Source organism: Nelumbo lutea, chromosome 3, assembly GCF_056320005.1.
Source record: "Nelumbo lutea isolate HS-2025 chromosome 3, American lotus-T2T, whole genome shotgun sequence".
In the NCBI taxonomy this organism is placed as follows: Eukaryota; Viridiplantae; Streptophyta; class Magnoliopsida; order Proteales; family Nelumbonaceae; genus Nelumbo; species Nelumbo lutea.
Genome location: NC_142686.1, coordinates 76408451 through 76426576, shown reverse-complemented (window position 1 = coordinate 76426576; position 18126 = coordinate 76408451). Strand labels below are relative to the sequence as shown.

The 18126-nt window shown below is 37.6% G+C and overlaps 1 long non-coding RNA gene across 2 annotated transcripts; it reads right to left on the bottom strand.

The window, feature by feature from the left end:
- Positions 1–4106: 4106 nt before the first annotated feature.
- LOC148865517 (uncharacterized) lies at positions 4107–8051 on the bottom strand. Of its 2 annotated transcripts, none has more exons than XR_016109330.1 (2): positions 7484–8051; positions 4107–4599 (listed from the first exon to the last, which is right to left on the bottom strand). It is a non-coding gene; the product is annotated as an uncharacterized LOC148865517 (long non-coding RNA). The 2 variants fall into 2 exon arrangements; XR_016109329.1 differs by having other exon boundaries at positions 7475–8032.
- Positions 8052–18126: the final 10075 nt, after the last annotated feature.

Sequence of the window (18126 nt, the reverse complement as noted above, 5' to 3'; positions counted from 1 at the left end):
AAACGCTGTTGTCCCTAAAACCAATTAGTGCAAACTATAATACAACATCTCTCAACTCTGGAGAGGTGTGCACTCACGATCCACAACAATAAACCAAAGTATTAAGCATACGCTCAAACACAGGAAGATGAACACCGAGTGAAACGTTGTAAAAACCAGTTGATCGGTGTAAATAAATGTAGGACCGTGGACCGAAACATTGTGGAACGATCATCTTCTCCATTGACCATTCTTCCCACCGCCATTCCGCAGATCTCTACTCATAACTCACCTAAACCTTTTTCTTCAAGGTAAATAAAATTATTTAGAGAGGTATTTTAAGTTTTTAAGTGAGAAAAACCCAAAAAAAACAAGAGGGAAAAGAATAAAAGGGAAACAAAAGATAGTGTAGGACTATACGCATGACATGACACGACACAACACCGTGCAGTGGGCGCATGCTTGTGATAGCCCAGCCCAGCCGGGTGCACGTGTGGAGTGTTCCCATCCCACTCTCTCTACATGTCTATTAACATATAGCAACAATAATCAACAAAAGGTCAAGTGGAGTTTCTTTCCTACTCCCTATGGGATTGTAGTACTTTTCACAACTTAAAAGGCTGTGTTTGTTTGCGGTTTAAAATGTCATTATCGGTTTGGTTTTGTCGGCGTTTGAATGCAATGAATATCATCAACAATTCAGTTTTGTCAATGTTTGGATGGAGGTTTAGTTTACATCGATTATCAATGTAAAGTGTCACTGCTTGTAGTGGAATTTTACATCTACAGTCACATTTTTCAATGCTCACTTTTTTTAACGGTTCAGTGTGAAACACCATCGATGTTGTTTTAAACTCCGAACAAACGCAGCCTAAGAGAGCAAAAAACAAGAAGCAAAAGCCTTGTAATATTTGGAAACTTGAGCATAAGAGAAGCACAAAAGAAACTTCAAAGGCATTAAAACCAACCATAAACAGGAAAAAAAACTTAAATGATTTAAATAACACCAATAAAACTCCAACAATTGGGATAATAAGGTTTGGATGATGATGATAACCAATTAAGAAATAATAATTGAATGATGATTTTTTATATAAAGAATTTCAAGCATTTCCAATAGTTACTATTCAATTAGATTGTTATAAAAAACACTTTTTTTTTTTGTCAATTCCTACCTTTGCTGTATTTCCTTCGTAGAATCTATACTTTCCCTTAGGCTGTGTTTGGTTTGAAGGAAAAAGTAGGGAAAGGAAGGAAAAGTAGGGAAACATTTACAAACCTTGTATGAGTTTCCCTACCTTTCCCTACCTTTTCCTTCAAACCAAACATAGCCTTAATATATGTTCGTTGTTCCCCATTAACAATGGCCTCTCTGAAGTGATTGTCATCATTTAAAGTAAGTTTAGGAGCCTATAAATTCTAAGGTTAGGCCTATGCTATTTATAGAAAACACTTTAGAAACAATGAAAAATCTAGCTGATTAAAAGTCGGGCTTATATTGCAGATCTAGCAAAGGACACACAAATAAGTAACTGGCAAATTTGGATTGCCTCAAAAGTGGAAAGGTAGGGGTCATCATGGGTCGGGCTTGATTTTTAGACAAAAGCTTTTGCATGTAAAGTATTAAATTTGTATAATATTTTATATTATATTAATAAATGTGCACATGCTTTAAAAAATTAATAAATGTGCACGTGCATCACACGTGATAATTTCAAATAACAATAATAATTTCAATATTATTATTACCCATTAAATAGATAAGAAATTAAAGCATGATTTGCTATTGGATTTAAATTGTATTTTATTTCAATTGCTAATAAAAATACTTCTTATTTATCATAATTATTTTTGTTTAATATGATAAAAATATAATATATATCAAAGAAAACAATGTGTTGACATATTTATTTTTGTCTATTATTACATCATGTGTTGAAATTATAATCAATTGTAAAAACAATTATTGTTTGTCATACTTATATAGGACATTTTAAATTTCTATTCTAGTTTCATAATCAATTGTAAAAACAATTATTGTTTGTCATACTTATCTTTGTTTAATATGACAAATTTATAGTATTGAGATATGTCAAAATTGTCTATATTTTTTTTAATTCCATATATTTTCATTTTTATTATTTAATAATGACATCATTGGATCATTATGGTGCAAGTTGCGTAGGTTGTTGAAATTATGTGTTTTGATGATAACAAACTCATTGAAAGTATTAATGTGGTATGAATCCAATTGTATAGATACTTAATTTATTGATTTTCCTTTGTTTGGGATGAAATTTGGATAAGAAATGCAAAATTCATCTGTTCGAAGAAGAAGAAAATCAAGTTCAAGAGATTTCAGGAGTCTTATGTACAAGAACTTGATGTAATAAATATGCATGTGCACTACAAGCTAGGGCTGAATACACACTTACCTTGCTTCGCTTCATACCTTAGAAATCAATAGTTAGCCTAGGGAAAGCCTTAGGCAATTTCCTAGACCTTAACTTGATGGTTGGGCAATTTTCAAAAAAATGTCTAACCCAACTCGAGAACCAATTTTCCAATGATTTTGAAATATGAAATTTTTTTATCAATCTTGCACTGAACTGGACTACATTTGAAATGAAAATCAAAACTGATTATACCTAATATGGAGTCCACAAATTAGAGTTTCCAAAGTGATAGTTCACACCCAATAGAAGTCCCAAAATTGGCCTCCAATTAAAGATGGCATAGAGTGTATGAGAAGATGATTCAGCAAAACCATTTCAACATAACTGCTATCCAACTAACTTGGATCGAATGGGATTTGTGAGTTTGATTTCCCCAACATTTTTCTTGCAAAATATAAGTGGAAAAACTTATAAAAATCAGTTCTTGCAATGGCTAGGTCATGATAAGGTTTTGGATTCTCCCATCTTTCTTCTTTATATAGAGCACTCTCCTAACCTAATTAGGAGTTGATCCAAATCAAATTTGAATCAGAACTCTATCTTTAGTTGATAATCATTATCCTCTTAAGATAATTGGTGCTCCATACCCAGATCCAAGCCAATTTGGACCAAAATCACATAACAATATGTTGATCACTTAACTAATCACATTAGTAATGGGCCTTAGGCCCATTATCTCCAATGGCTCACATCCCTAAGTGTTGCATGGCTACTTTGGGCCTGAATATTGTATAGCGTGGGAACCCACAAAGGTCTCACACAAGTCCATAAGGGTTCGACCTTATCCATGAAAGAGGTTAGGCCGAATTCACTACTCAAGGCAATGAATCCCTGGCCCAATCAACATGGGCTTAGTTTGGACCCAACATTTACAACTCAATGATCATTGGATTTATCCACCCTATGAAGACCCAAGGATAATGGACTTATGTAAGATAAAAACCATCAAGTAATCAGCCCTATAATGGTCTCTTACACTTGACCTCTCAATCCATAATCATCAGAACACTACCCATAGGGAAGGACCTCTCCCTTGCCTACAAGATGTAATGTCATACTCTCTGCTCAGATGGATCCTAAGATTAAAATCTTTTGCAAACATTTTCATAAAATAACATAATGTAATAATATAAATATATTTTGCAAATCATATTTCAAATAAATTTGAAATCCATTGTTGACAATTTAGGTTTTCATCACAAAGAGTGTAAACCTTGATATCCACTTTGTCTAACAAAGGGATTGACCTATCACTATGATCACTCATTTAAGTGAATTCCCAAACTACCCCAACATACCGAAATATTTTACCCTTGATGGATCTCACTGGTTAGCATATCAAAGATAGTTTAGTCCAACACCTAGTGTAATATCATAATCAAGTTTGGGGTAAAGTGTAACTTTCTAGTTTTGCCCATTTATCTCCAAGGTCTAGGGCATAACTGAAAATTAGTCTGGGTTTAGTGCTTCTTGTAAACATCCATTGGTTTGTGCTTGGGTTCTAACTCTAATAGGTAAAACAAGTTTCTCCAACTATTTAGTAGTACACTAGTATCAACCTTGTCAGGATAAACTCCCCAAGTTTATCAAATGGCTGAGAACATTCTAAATTAACGCGAGTCTCTTAAATGTCTAGTTCAAGGGGTATTTCACAGAAAACATACCAATATGAACATGAAACAATAATTTACTTTATTCATTTATAGATAAATGTTTATGTACATCAATTTGATTGGAGCTAAGGGCATACACTTTCTAATAACTCCCACTTACACTTAGGTCCACTCAGATTTTTGCCTCAATCCCATACTATCCATATGTCCATCAAACACTTTCTATGTCAATGGCTCAATTAGTGGGTCTACCACATATTCCACTAATGCTACCTTCTAAATCTAGATGCCTCCTCTACCAACAATCTCCTGTAGAATGAGATACTTTCTCTCGATGTGCTTCAACTTCAAGTTGACTCTTGGCTCCTTAGCATGAGCAATGGCTCTAGTGTTTTAATATAACAGTGGAATGAGTAATGTACTAAATGGTATAACTCCTAATTCTTAGACAAATTTCTTCATCCATACCAATTCCTTGGTAGCTTCACTTGCGACAATGTACTTGGCCTTGGCCGGTGGAATCCACTGTGGACCCTTGTTTCTCCAACTATCTGCACAAGACCCCAACATAAAGATTTGGGTCAGACTGGAAGTCGACAACTATATAACCAATCATCTATAGTAAACTACCATTAAAGATAAGACAATAGTCTTTACTCCTTTGTAAGTATTTTAGTATGTTTTTCACAGTTGTCTAGTGATATTATCCTAAGTTGGATTGGTATCAACTTACAACACTAATGGCCTAAGCAATGTCAAGTTAAGTGCGCAATAGAGCATACATGATGCTCCCTACGATAGATGCATAGGGAACCTTTCTCATGTCCTCTATCTCCCTACAACAGAGGCACAATAGAGCATTCATTCCTTTGGAGGGAGAAACTCCATGTCTGAAAGGAATGAATCCCTTCTTGAAATCCAACATGTAGAATCTTTTGATAATCTTGTCAAAGTAAGTAGATTGGGAAAATCCAATTATACTCTTCGATCTATCTCTATAGAGTCGAAGTCCTAAAATGTAAGAAGCTTCTTCAAGATCTTTCATGGAGAATTGTTGCGAAAACCATACCTTCACTGTTGTTAACCCTCCCAAATCATTCATAATCCTAATGAGCATAATGTCATCTACATATAGAACCAAGAAAACAACATTGCCTCCCACTATCTTTCTGTAAACATAGGGTTCATCCGGATTTTGCTCAAAATCAAACTGTTTGATTGTTTAGTTAAAACATATGTTAAATCTTTTAGAAGCTTGCTTTAATCCATATATGGATTTATTCAGCTTACACACCATGTGTTCCTGACCCTTGGCAACAAACCCTTCCAACTATTGCATATAAATATCTTTAATAAGATCACCATTCAGGAACGTAGTTTTGTCATCAATTTTCCATATTTTAAAATCATGGTATGCAACTATAGCCAATAGTATCCTAATGAATTTCAGTATGGCCACAGGTGAGAATATTTCCTCATAATCAATTCCCTTTTGAGTATAACCTTTTGCTACAAGTTGAGATTTATAAGTCTCAACATTTCCATCAAGGTCTTTCTTCCTCTTCTTGTAGATCCACTTGCAACCAATTGATTTCACCCTAGGAGTTAGGTCTATAAGAGTCCGGACTCTGCTAGTATTCATTGAGTCCATCTCAATTTTTATGGCATCTACCCACTTCAGGGAGTTTATGTCTAACATAACTTCCATATAAGTCAATGGGTCTTCTTCACTATCCATGGCTTCCATTAAGTAACTTTATTGATCATAACCGAAACATACAAGAGGTTTAGACACTCAAGTAGATCTTCTAAGTTGGGTACTCATATGTGGGACTTGTGGACTCTCTCTCACTACCCCTGAGCCCTCATCATTAAGAATAATTTTCTGATGATGATTGTCTATGATGTAGTAAACTTCCTGTCTACACTAGTCTTTTTTGGCATGTGCTAGACAACCCCAGATTTTAAAGTATTTTGACACTTGGTATCTTGTCGGTCCAAAGTTTAAATGGAGTCTTAGGAACTAAATTGTTCGGAACCTAATTCAGCACGCAGATCGTAGTCTCTAATGCGTATCCCTAAAAGGATATGGATGATTCTAAGTGGATAAAGAGTGACTAGACCATATCTAATAAGTTTGATTTCTTCTCTCTGATACACTATTTAATTATGGTATATTAGGGGTAGACAATTGTGATATAATCTCATTGTCCTTTAGATAATCCTTAAATTTATTAGAGAGATAATCACTGTGAGCATCGGAAAAATGGCTCACTTCGCCACTTGGACTGAAATGGAGTCACCACCCATCAGTTATGGAAATGGAGGTGCTAGGACCTCCGAGAATAATTTTTAAAATGCATTGTTTTAATAGTGACTCCAAAACCAAATCCAAGAAACCGGTCCAAACCAGTTCGGATAAAAATCGAAGGGAAAGGATTAGGCACCCCTCTCCCGAATCCAATAGGTGGGGCCCACATGGGATTATCAGACAAGCATAAACACAAAAATATGATTCTCCTATCAGATAAAAAGCATAATAAGCAACATAAATGAGAAGCAGAGCATCACAAGAGAAACCTCCTCAAATATATTTTATTTATATATATGTATATATATTTTGCATCGTTCATATTTTTATATTTTTTTAATATTTATTTCTTTTTATTTCTTTTTCATTTTTTCATTATTATATTTGTTTTTAAAACTTATTTCCCCTTTGCAAATATATTCTACTTGTCAAACTAAAAACTAGATCTGTTAACTTAACCTACGATTACAGTTTTTTGTTCTTATATTTTCTCTTTTCTCTTTTATTATTTTTTATTTTATTTTACTTTTTTAATTTCATGTTATTACCATTACTTTACTTCAAGCATGCTCTGTTTTCACCGGCATTATCCCTCTTCACTCCTCTAATCTGCAAAACCGAATATCAGTGTTTGCCCATTTCAAGTACACCATGTTTTCTCCAACCTGGTCCCTCTTCACTCCTTTAATCTACAAAAGATCGAATCACCCCTAACCTCTCCTCTTTTATCTCTGATTTAAAGGAAATTGCCCCTGTTTCATCCCCCTGTCCGATCCCAATTTAAACAAACAGATAAACAAAGAGGAAATAAAAAAAGAAGCAGCAGATAGATCCACTATCCTCATACCACAGTTTTATCATGAGAGGAATTAACAGCAAAATGACTCGATAATGGAACAAAAAAACTAGAACAATAAATAAAATACCAAAAAAAAGGAGAAATAATAATAATAATAAATAATAAAAAAGGAACTGAAACCTATAGGAGCTAGTTCAACGGAGCCGATTGTCGGCTCCGCTGATCCTCGCTCCTCCCAACTCGCAATCGATTCAAATATCCGATAAAGACAAGGGAAGGAGAATTAAAAGAAAAACTAATATGTGGAGAGAATGACAAGGTTTACTATATGTCAGCCTGAATCTGGGCGATGGATGAAGAAGGGAGGCTTCGGTCAGCTGAGTTCAGTGTACAATGACAGTGTGGAGGAGGATGACGGGATCCAAAGAGAAGATGATGAGACGAACCATTGAAGATCTGATGAAGTATTGCTTCAAATGCTATCTCTATGCGAGATCTCTCGCTACTTGCCGCCGATGTGTGTCAAAGAGAGCCGAAGATGAACAACGCGTGAAAATAAACTGATTAGGGCTGATTAGAATTGAAGGAAGAAGAAACAGAGAGAGCCGAAGAAGGATAGAGAGAAGGAGGGAGATCAGAAGGGTTACGAATGAAGCGCCTCCACTGTTAAGAGTTGCAGCACAGTCGTAGAAAATAGGGGCAATGGAAAGGGATGACGGCAGGAGATGAAGAGATTTCGGAGATGAGGGCCAGAGATGGGGGCTCATTTTGATTCGTCGCTACTGGTAGTCGTTCGAACTAGGGAAGAAGGGGAAGTCTCTCTTCTCCTTCGAATTCTCCGCCGTTTTCTGCTTCGATCAAGAGGAGGAAGAAGGGAATCGTGTCTTCTCTCCAATACAGAGCTTCAGTTTGGTTTTATAATGGGACAGGGATAATTCTATGATTTTGATGAGTTCAATGGGCATTTTTGTATTTTCATAAAATGGGTTAAACCATTCTAGGGGCTTAGACCGGGGTCTTGGTTCAAAGATGGGTGGTTCTGGGTCAAAATATTGGATGGTTGAGATGGGTCTGATGGTTGAGAAGGGTTTTGATGTGTGAGGGCTAGTGTGATTGGCCAAAATAGAATCTTTCTGGATGAAGAGGAAAATAGGGGTAGTTTTGAATGAAATTTCATGAGGTGGGGTTTTTGGACATTTTGGGTTGATTGGCAGGTCAAATGGCCCGACTGGGCCCGGATTTGGTAGATTTGGAAAGGGTTTAATTTGACTAATCTTGGATCTAGGAATGAAATCTTTGCATGATCAAGGGGAAAACAGGGTCTATTTTGGATGAAATTTCACAGGGTAGGGTTTTTGGGTAGTCTGAGGTGATCAACAAGGTTAGATTGAGTCAACTGGGCCTGGATCGGGTAGACTTGGAATCCTATCAATCTAAGACCTTGAAATAGAATCTTTATGTAATCAAGAGTAAATGAAGGTGTTTTGGGCTGGAATTTCATATGTAAGGGTTTTTCAATATTTTGGGATGATTGGAAAAGTTTGATTGGTTTAGATGCGTTTGGATCAAGTGCATATGGGTTGTGGGTGTGAGAATGGTCGAAATGGAATCTTTGTTTAATGTATGGGTGAATAAAGGAATTTTGAGTTCAAATTTCATAGGTATGTGTTTTAGGACGTTCTAGGTCTAGTGGTTGTGTCTGATCTAATGGTTGAGGTGTAAGTGAGGGTCGATCCGGGTCACCGAACAGGTATCGAGCATGTTTAATGGTAGATCTGAGGGCTTTCGGGGTAAAATTTGGTTTTTTGGGGTTTTTGGTTGTTTTAGATGGGTCGGAAGGGACTGATCGGTTGTTTGGGGGTGAATTGGAGGCTCAGGCAGTGGACCAAGTAAAAATCGGATGTTGACATTCACCTCCTCGATCTGATCAAAGGGATTTGGTTTGTCCCCCCAAATGTTTCTCGACTTCATGTCTAAACTCCTCAAACTTTTCAAAAGATTCGAACTTATGTCTCATTAGGTACATGTAACCATATAGAGAATAATCATCGGTGAAATTATAAAATAAGAGTATTGGTTCCATTTCCTAGTATTCATGTAACCAAGTGTGCATGTACTTCTTTCAGGTTTACCTGTAAATGACCTCTTTTCCATCTTGCCTTGGAGGCAACGTTCACAAGTTGGTAGATATTCTACTGTGAGAAAGTCTAGGGACCATCCTTTACTAATCTTGTGATCCGTTCTTTATTTATATAGCTAAGTCGATAATGCCATAGGCATGTGGGATTAATCATTTCTCATTTTCTTTTCATGAGGATGTGTTATGAAGTTGTTCCAGTTATTTCTAGAGAAGGGTGAAGTACGTAAAGACCATTCTCAAGTTCTCCATAAGCAAGGTATTTGTTATTCAATTTAACTGTACTTTTATTACTGAATAAAATAGAATAACCATCTTTACATAACTTAGAAACTGAAATCAAATTTCTCCTAAGTTACAAAACATAAAGACAATCTTTTAGGGTAATTATCCCTTTTCTAAAAACTAAATCTAATAATCCAATAGCAATAGCTACAATGGTTGCAGACGCACCCATGTAGAGCACAATCTCATCATCACTTAGCCTTCTACCTTCCTTGAACCCCTATAAAGTGTTACATGTATGAATAGAAGTCCTAAAGTTAATACACCAGCAGGCAGAAGTGGGCAACATGTTGATCTCTATAACCAAAGTTTTGAAAATACCTTCTTTCTTAAGGGATTCTAGATATTGAGGACAATTCCTTTTTTAGTGCAATTATACTTGTAGAAGTGACACTCATCTGATGATTTATCTCTCTTCTGCTTCATTGATTTGTCACCCTTCCTCTAAGGCATTTTTTTACCTTTTCATTTCTTCCTACCAGATTTGTCTCCTTCAACAAGCATGGCAACATATTGTCGAGCTCTTGCAAGTTAGTTTTTATCTTATTCATGTTGTATTTGAGGACAAATTGATTAAAAAGCATTAACAAAGAGTTCAAAATGGCATCAGTTTTCATGTCATCAACAAGTTTGGAGCCAAGAGTCTCTAGTTCATTTATAAATCCTATCATCCTCATAACATGGTCATAAACTAGTTAGTTCTCAATCATCCTAGTAGTCATCAACAATTTGAGGACATTTTGCCATGTAAAACAATTCTACTCCTCATACATGGCCTTCAAGCTATCCAGAATATCTTTACAGATATTTATTTTACCAAATTGTCTCTGGATAGAATTTTCAAGTGGGGTGATGATGTAAACCAGGCAAGAGGGTTCTTCTCTTCCCATTCTAGATGTTCCTTCTTTCTTGCTTTAGAAACTCTTTCACGGGGACATTCTGGTGTCGGGATATTAGCAACTTTTTCTAATTTTTTTAGACGTTAGCAGTAATTTAAGGTTAGGAATCCAATCTGCATAGTTGGGTTTTGAGTTTATTATTGTTTAACAATTTAGCAAATGGTCCATGTGCCATTTCTAAAATATTGCATGAGTAATTAGTCCATGACCTAATTATTTTTTCATGTTAAGTATCATAGAATGAACTTTTATCTACATTCCATTTTCATTTGTTCATCTCTGAGATTTCCCTCCATTCAGAAATGGAAACAATATCCATGCCTCTAGAAATGTGGGAAATAACATAGGTGCATGGGACCAACTGTTTCTATAAAGGATCATGAATTCACCCATCTCTCATAAGTTTCCCCTTTGGTCTCCATTAGACAAGTTTCATAATCATTTTAAAGTAATGAAACATAAAGACAGTTCTTTTAAAGTAATAATCCCTTCTCTAAAAACTAAACCTACTATTCCTATAGTAGTAGTTGCAACGGTTGCAAATGTTGCTAAATATAGCACGACCTCATCATCATTCATCCTTCTACTTTCCTTGAACCCCTACAATGTATTAAATGCAAGAGTAGAAGTCTCAGAATCAATACACCAAGAGGCAAAAGTACTAACATATTTGTCTCTATGACCTTGAGTTTTGAAATTACCTTCTTTCTTTTTCTTGAGGGATTCTAGATATTGAAGACAATTCCTCTTCCGGTGCTCGGTTTCGTTGCAAAAGTGGCATTCATCTAATGACTTGTCATTCTTCTACTTCTTTTGCTTACTGCCCTTCCTCCGAGGCCTCTTCTTACCCTTATGTTTCTTCCTATCCAATTTGCCTCTTTCAACAAGCATGGCTACTAGCTTGTCATTTTTAATCAATCCATTGGCTCTTTTCAACATATTGCAAAGCTCTTGTAAGGTAGTTGTTAGCTTGTTCAAGTTGTAGTTCATGACAAATTGATTAAAGGATGTGGGTAGAGATTGTAAAATGACATCAATCTTGGTGTTATCATCTAATTGGGAGCCAATAGCCTCCAATTCATTGATAAAACATATCATCTTCATGACATGGTCATGAAGCATCTAGTTCTTAGTCATCCTGGTGGTCATCAACAATTTGAGGAACTTTTTACCATGTAGAACGATTGCGCTCTCGTACATGGTTTTTAAACTATCTAGAATGTCTTTGTAGTTATATTATTCATGAGAAAAAAATTATATCAGTCCCTAGATCAGCTTTAGGTCTTACCATAATGCCTCCCACTGACGTTCATAAATCCATATTCAAGTGAGCCCTAAATGGGCTAGGGTTTCGTAGGGTTCCCATTAAAGAGAGATCCTTCATTGATCCATGGTCATCATAGGAATGATGTGCATTTAGTCACGATGAGCGTAGAGAGCCGCATAAGTCTTTGCATGGGAAAAACACTTATGGCCCATGTATGAATCACATTCACCTTCCACATTACACATAATTGATCAAAAACAAATAAATCTTGTAAAACCTATATCCATTTAGATTAACACATGATCAACCAATTAATGGACCTAATTGTCAAATAATATCATGTTCGAAGGATTAGAATCCATCATCTGGATGGCTAAACCATCATAGATAAATGAGCAATTTTTCAAAATTTTTTCTAACCCTTTCAGGAACCAATTTTTCGATGAATTTGAAAAGTGAATTTTCTGGATTGATCTGAATCAAACCAAATAAAAGACCAAATTGAAAGGAGATTATACCTGATACAAAGGCTATAAATAGTAGCTCCCAAGGTAGAAGTTCACTCCCAATAACAGTCCCAAAATAATCCTCCAACTAAAAATGGCGCAGTGTATAAGAGAAACCAATTCAACAACTCTTATTTTAGCAAATCTTCTATCTAACTTGATTGGATCAAGTGGAATGTGTGAGCCTGAAATTATTCAATGTTTTTCTTGAAAAACATAGAATAAAACTTATCAAAATTAGTTCTTCAAAGCCTAAGTCGAAATAGGGTTTCTTGAGAGACAAAAGAGAAGAAGAGAGCAAGAATGTGAAAAAAGAAAGACGGGTTCACCCTCTTCTCTCTTTATCTCTTTATGATGCAAAACTCTCAATATAATTAGGAGGTGATCCAAATCTGATTTGGATCATAGCCTTTCTTCTTGATAAGCATTATCCTCTTGAGAGGATAAGTTCTCCATACCTAGATCCATGCCTAGTTTTGACCTAAATCACATGACAACTTAAGTTGTCATGTGACCACTTAACTAATCATATTAGTAATGAGTCTTAGTACATTTATCTTAAAAGATCACGTCCCTTAGTGTTGCATGGCCACTTTGGGCTTGATATTGTATGCCATGGGACCCATAAAGGTCTCACATAAGTCCACGAGGGTTTGGCCCCACCTCTACAAGAGATTAGGTCGAATCAATATAGGCTCAGTTTGGGCCCAACATTTATGCCTAAATGATCCTTGGATTCGACCACCCTATGAAAGTCCAAGGATAATAGACTTATCTAGGACAAAGCCCATTAGGTAATCAACCCTGTAATGGTCTCTTATACTTAACCTCTTAGATTATAATGATCACAACACTACTTGATAGGGGAGGACCTCTCCCCTAGCTGCAAGGTGTAGTGTCATATTCTCTATTCGGATGGATATCGGGATTAGAACCTTTTTCATAAAATAACAATATGATTTATAATTATATTTAGAAAAACTAGATTTCAAACATAGGTGAAATCCACTACCAACAGTTTAGGTTTCCATCACAAAGAGTGTGAACTTTGATATTCACTTTGTCCAACAAAGGGGCCAACCTTATTATTATGATCACCCACTCAGGTGAATTATTAATGTATGCATATAGTGTTTGCTAAGACCCTTAGAGAACATCAAACACTAAATTAACACCACGAGGTTGCATACGAATAGCCTATAGTCAACTTTCCTGTTGCGATGAACCTACAATGCACCACAGGTTCTGTGATGAACTCACAGCGCGCATCGCAGAACCACAATAAACTCGTGAGCCCACTTAAAGCCCAAGCCAAAGGAAACCATGGCCAAACCTGGGATAGTGTTCCACACCTGTTCGGACATGCGATAAACCCATAGCTCGTTAAAGAACCACGCCCAGACGACACCTATGCATGTGACTCCAAAGGGACAAACATGGCAAGGCACCATGTGTGACTAACAAGATATCGCCTACCCAGCGATGATGTCGTGAGCACCATGTCATTTAAGTAGGGTGCACAAGAGGTGATAGGAAAACCAATCCTTAGGAAGATCCCCATGAGACTCGTGGAGAAGCCCCAATGGTGCACCCAATGATTGACAGGAAGCGTAATATTCCCTTTTCCGATAGGTCATAAGCACCTTTATCTCCTACCTTTTAGGACCTCAGGATCTTTACCATAAATACCTCCTCACATTGAAAGCCATTCAGCATCCAACACTCGAGCACCCTTTTGCTTTGACTCCTTAGCCCAGCACCCCTAGCCCAATAGCCAATCTCCCTACTTCCCAGCCTTTCTCTATCTTTCAAAGAGACCGTTCCCCATCCAAGCCTTACCCTACCTACAGTAGAATCTCTGGTTGCATCTTTGATCATAGAGATTGGCCTTACAAAGAATCAACCTTACCCTAGCAACCCTAGCCCGAAAGCCAATCTCCCTACTTTCCAACATTTCTCTGCCTTTCAAAGAGACTGTTCCCCATCCAAGCCTTACCCTACCTACAGTAGAATCTCTTGTTGCATCTTTGATCAGAGAGAATGGCCTCACGAAGAATCAACCTTACCCTAACACCCCTAGCCCGAAAGCCAATCTCCCAACTTCCTGGCCTTTCTCAGTCTTTCAAAGAGATCGTTCCCCATCCAAGCCTTACCCTACCTACAGTAGAATCTCTGGTTGCGTCTTTGATCATAGAGAATGGACTCACGAAGAATCAACCTTACTCTAGCACCCCTCGAACTCGTATACTTCCGGAGAACACTAACCTAGGAGTAGAGGACCAACCCGAGATGGAGACACCTATCTAGGCCGATATTGAGATACTTTCAAATAAAGTATTCGAGTTCAAGACACTCTTTGAAAAAAGATTCTGAAGGCTTGAACAGATGTAGGAGGAAATGAGAAGCACCCTTAAGATCATGCTCAAACGTTCGGCCCAAGCTGAACAGACTCCCGCGGCCATTGTTACCGGCATCCCCTGAAGGGATGAGAGATCCATCATATGGATGGCCGAACCCTACAGGAAGGTTGGGTGAAATTTCAAAAATTTCTCTCTCTCCCATCTAGGAATTGCATTCCCTATTTTAGAAAACTGCATTTTCAAAGATCGTTCTTGAATCTAAAACCGGACCAGATCTGAAACCAAAAGAGGAGGAGAGGGATATACCTGATACGAAGTAGCAGTACTCCCAGTGAAGGTGTTCAGAACCAAGGAGAATACCAAAACCCGCTTCCACCGAAGATGACATAGTGTGTAATGAAGCAGGATCAGTAGGATGGCACTTAAGCAAGAACCAGGATCCTTCAGCAAGAATCGAACAGAGGCTAGTGAGCACGACTTCAGATTTTTTCTTTCGCTAAGAAACAATATCAAGAACCTTTCTTGATCAATTCCTCAATAGGAAATCGAATAGGGTAGGGAAGGCAAGAGTAGGAGAGAATTCTGCAAGTTGTCGTGTTGTGTATAACTGAGGAATTTGCCCCCTTTATTTATAGCCTTCTCAGGATCAGCCTCCTAATCCAATTAGGAGAGAGTTCCCTAATCCAAATATGATATTTGGATATGGACTCTTGAATGGATAAGACTTATCTTATCCTTCAGCTAATCCTAATCAGATTATAAATCCTATCTTGCTTCCTTTTAATTAACTAACTTAAGCCCAATTCGAATTGGGCTTTAGGCCCATTAAGTTTATGTGCTCACTTAACCTCTTAACCTACTACCCAGTTGGCTCTCCTTATATGGCATGGGACCCAAACATTGATCTATACATCAGCCACATGGGTTCAGCCCAGCCTTTGTTACAACAACTGACCAAATTCACTGTAGGAGATAGTGAACCCCTAAGTCCATCACTATGGACTCTTAATGGGCCCAACATTTACACTAAATGGTCATTGGGTCTAGCCACCTTATGAAAACCCAAGGGCTATGGGCAGATGCAAGATTAGCCCATCAGGTATTACCCTAATGGTCTTATACTTAACCTCTCAGACCATAATGATCAAACACTGCCCAACAAGAGAGGACCTCTCCCTCGACTGCAAGGAATAATGCTGCACTCCCTACTCACATGGATCCTGTGAATTAAAACCTTTTGCAAACATTTTGAAACCATAATATATATGTTTATCTCTATATAAATATATTTTGCAAAAACAAATTTCAACGGTTGAAATCAATTGCCAGTAGTTTAGGTTTCCAATAGAGAGAGTGCATTCCCCGATCATTCACTTTGTCCGACAAAGGGGCTGACCCTGTTACTATGATCACCCACTCAGGTGAATTCTCAAACTGTCCCAACATACCCAGGTTTTGACCCCCTCTGAGGATTTCACTAAATGGCATATCAAAGACAGCCCAATACGACACCTAGTGTAGTACCATAATCGAGTTTAGGGGTCAAGTGTAACATTCCAGTTTTGCCCATCTATCTCCAAAGTCTAGGGCAACACTGGAATTTTGGTCTGGTTCAAAGTTTCAAGAAATCCCACACTACATGTACCTTAGGTTTCACCTTGGCAGCTGAGAAAAGCCACCCTAACCAACTTGGTAGCACATTAGTGTTAGCCTTGGTAGGATAAACCTCTCTAGATCTATCCAATGGCTGTGAAGATTCTAAACTAACACGAGTCTCATAAGTGTCTAGTTTAAGGGTATTACACAAAAACACACCACAATGACATGAATCAATTATGTACTTTATTCATTTACAATAAATGTCAAAAGATACATCAATATGATTGGAGCTAAGAGCATAACTGTCTAATCGCTCCCACTAGCACTCAGGTCCAATTGGGTATAAGCCGGAGTTCCATACTTTCCATGTATTTCTCAAACACTTTCTGTGTCAGTGGCTTAGTTAATGGGTCTGCTACATTTTCCGTTGATGCTACCTTTTGAATCAAGATGTCTGGTCTTCTAACTATCTCCCGCAGTATATGGTACTTTCTCTCGATGTGCTTCAATTTTGAATGGGCTCGTGGCTCCTTAGCCTGAGCAATGGCTCCAATGTTGTCACACAACAATAGAATGGGTGATGTGCTGGATGGAACTACTCCTAATTCATTAATGAACTTCTTCAACCAAACGACTTCCTTGGCAGCTTCACTTGTGGCAGCCATGGTTGTGGAATATGCAGTGGACCCTTGTTTGCTGCTTTTTCAATTAATTGCACACGATCCCATCATGATGGGTTAAATCGGTATCTACTTACCACACTCACTGCCTGAGAAATGTCAGGACGAGTGCACAACATGGCATACATGATGCTCCCTCGGCTGAGACATAGGGAATCTCTTTCATGCCCTTAATCTCTTCGGGAATCTTGGGAGACATACCCTTGGAGAGAGTGACCCTGTGTCTAAAAGGAACACTTCCTTTCTTGGAGTTCTCCATACTGTATCTTTTGACAATCTTGTCAATGTAAGCAGACTAGGATAATCCTATTATCCTCTTCGATCTATCTCTATAGAGTCAAAGACCCAATATATAGGAGGCTTCTCCAAGATCTTTCATGGAGAATTGCTATGAAAGCTACACTTTCACCATAGTTAACATTCCTACATCATTCCCAATGAGTAGGATGTCATCTACATAAAGAACCAAGAGCATAACCTTATCCCCATTGGTCTTCCTATAAACACAGGGCTCATCTGGATTTTTCTCAAAGTTAAATTGTTTGATGGTAGAGTCAAACCAGATGTTCCAACTCTTAGAAGCTTGCTTAAGTCCATATATGGGTAGGTTGAGTTTACCATGTATTCCTGACCTGCAACTATGAAACCTTGCGGTTGCTGCATATAGATATCTTCAGTAAGATCTCCATTCAGGAACGTGGTTTTGACATCCATTTGCCAAATATCGTAGTAATGCAACGCAACTACAGCTAACAGGATTCTAATGGATTTAAGCATGACCACGGGTGAAAATGTTTCCTCATAATCAATTCCTTCTTTTTGAGTGTACCCTTTCACCACAAGACGAGCCTTGTAGGTCTCAACTTTAACATCGGGGCCCTTCTTCCTCTTATATATCCATTTGCAACCAATTGCTTTTACACCAGGGGGCGTATCTACTAGAGTCCAAACTCTATTGGTCTCCATTGAATCCATCTCAGAAATCATGGCATCTACCCACTTCAAGGAATCTATGTCCAACATAGCTTCCAATTAAGTCACGGGATCCTCCTCACTGATTATGGCTTCAACCAAGTAACTTTCTTGGTCATAGGCGTAACGAACTGGGGGCCTGGAAACCCAGGTAGATCTTTTAGGTTGGATATTTTCTAGAGCTAGTGGGACATCTCCCACTATCCGTGGGCTCTCCTTATCAAGAACAACTTCCTGATGAAGATTATCCAAAATGTAATCTT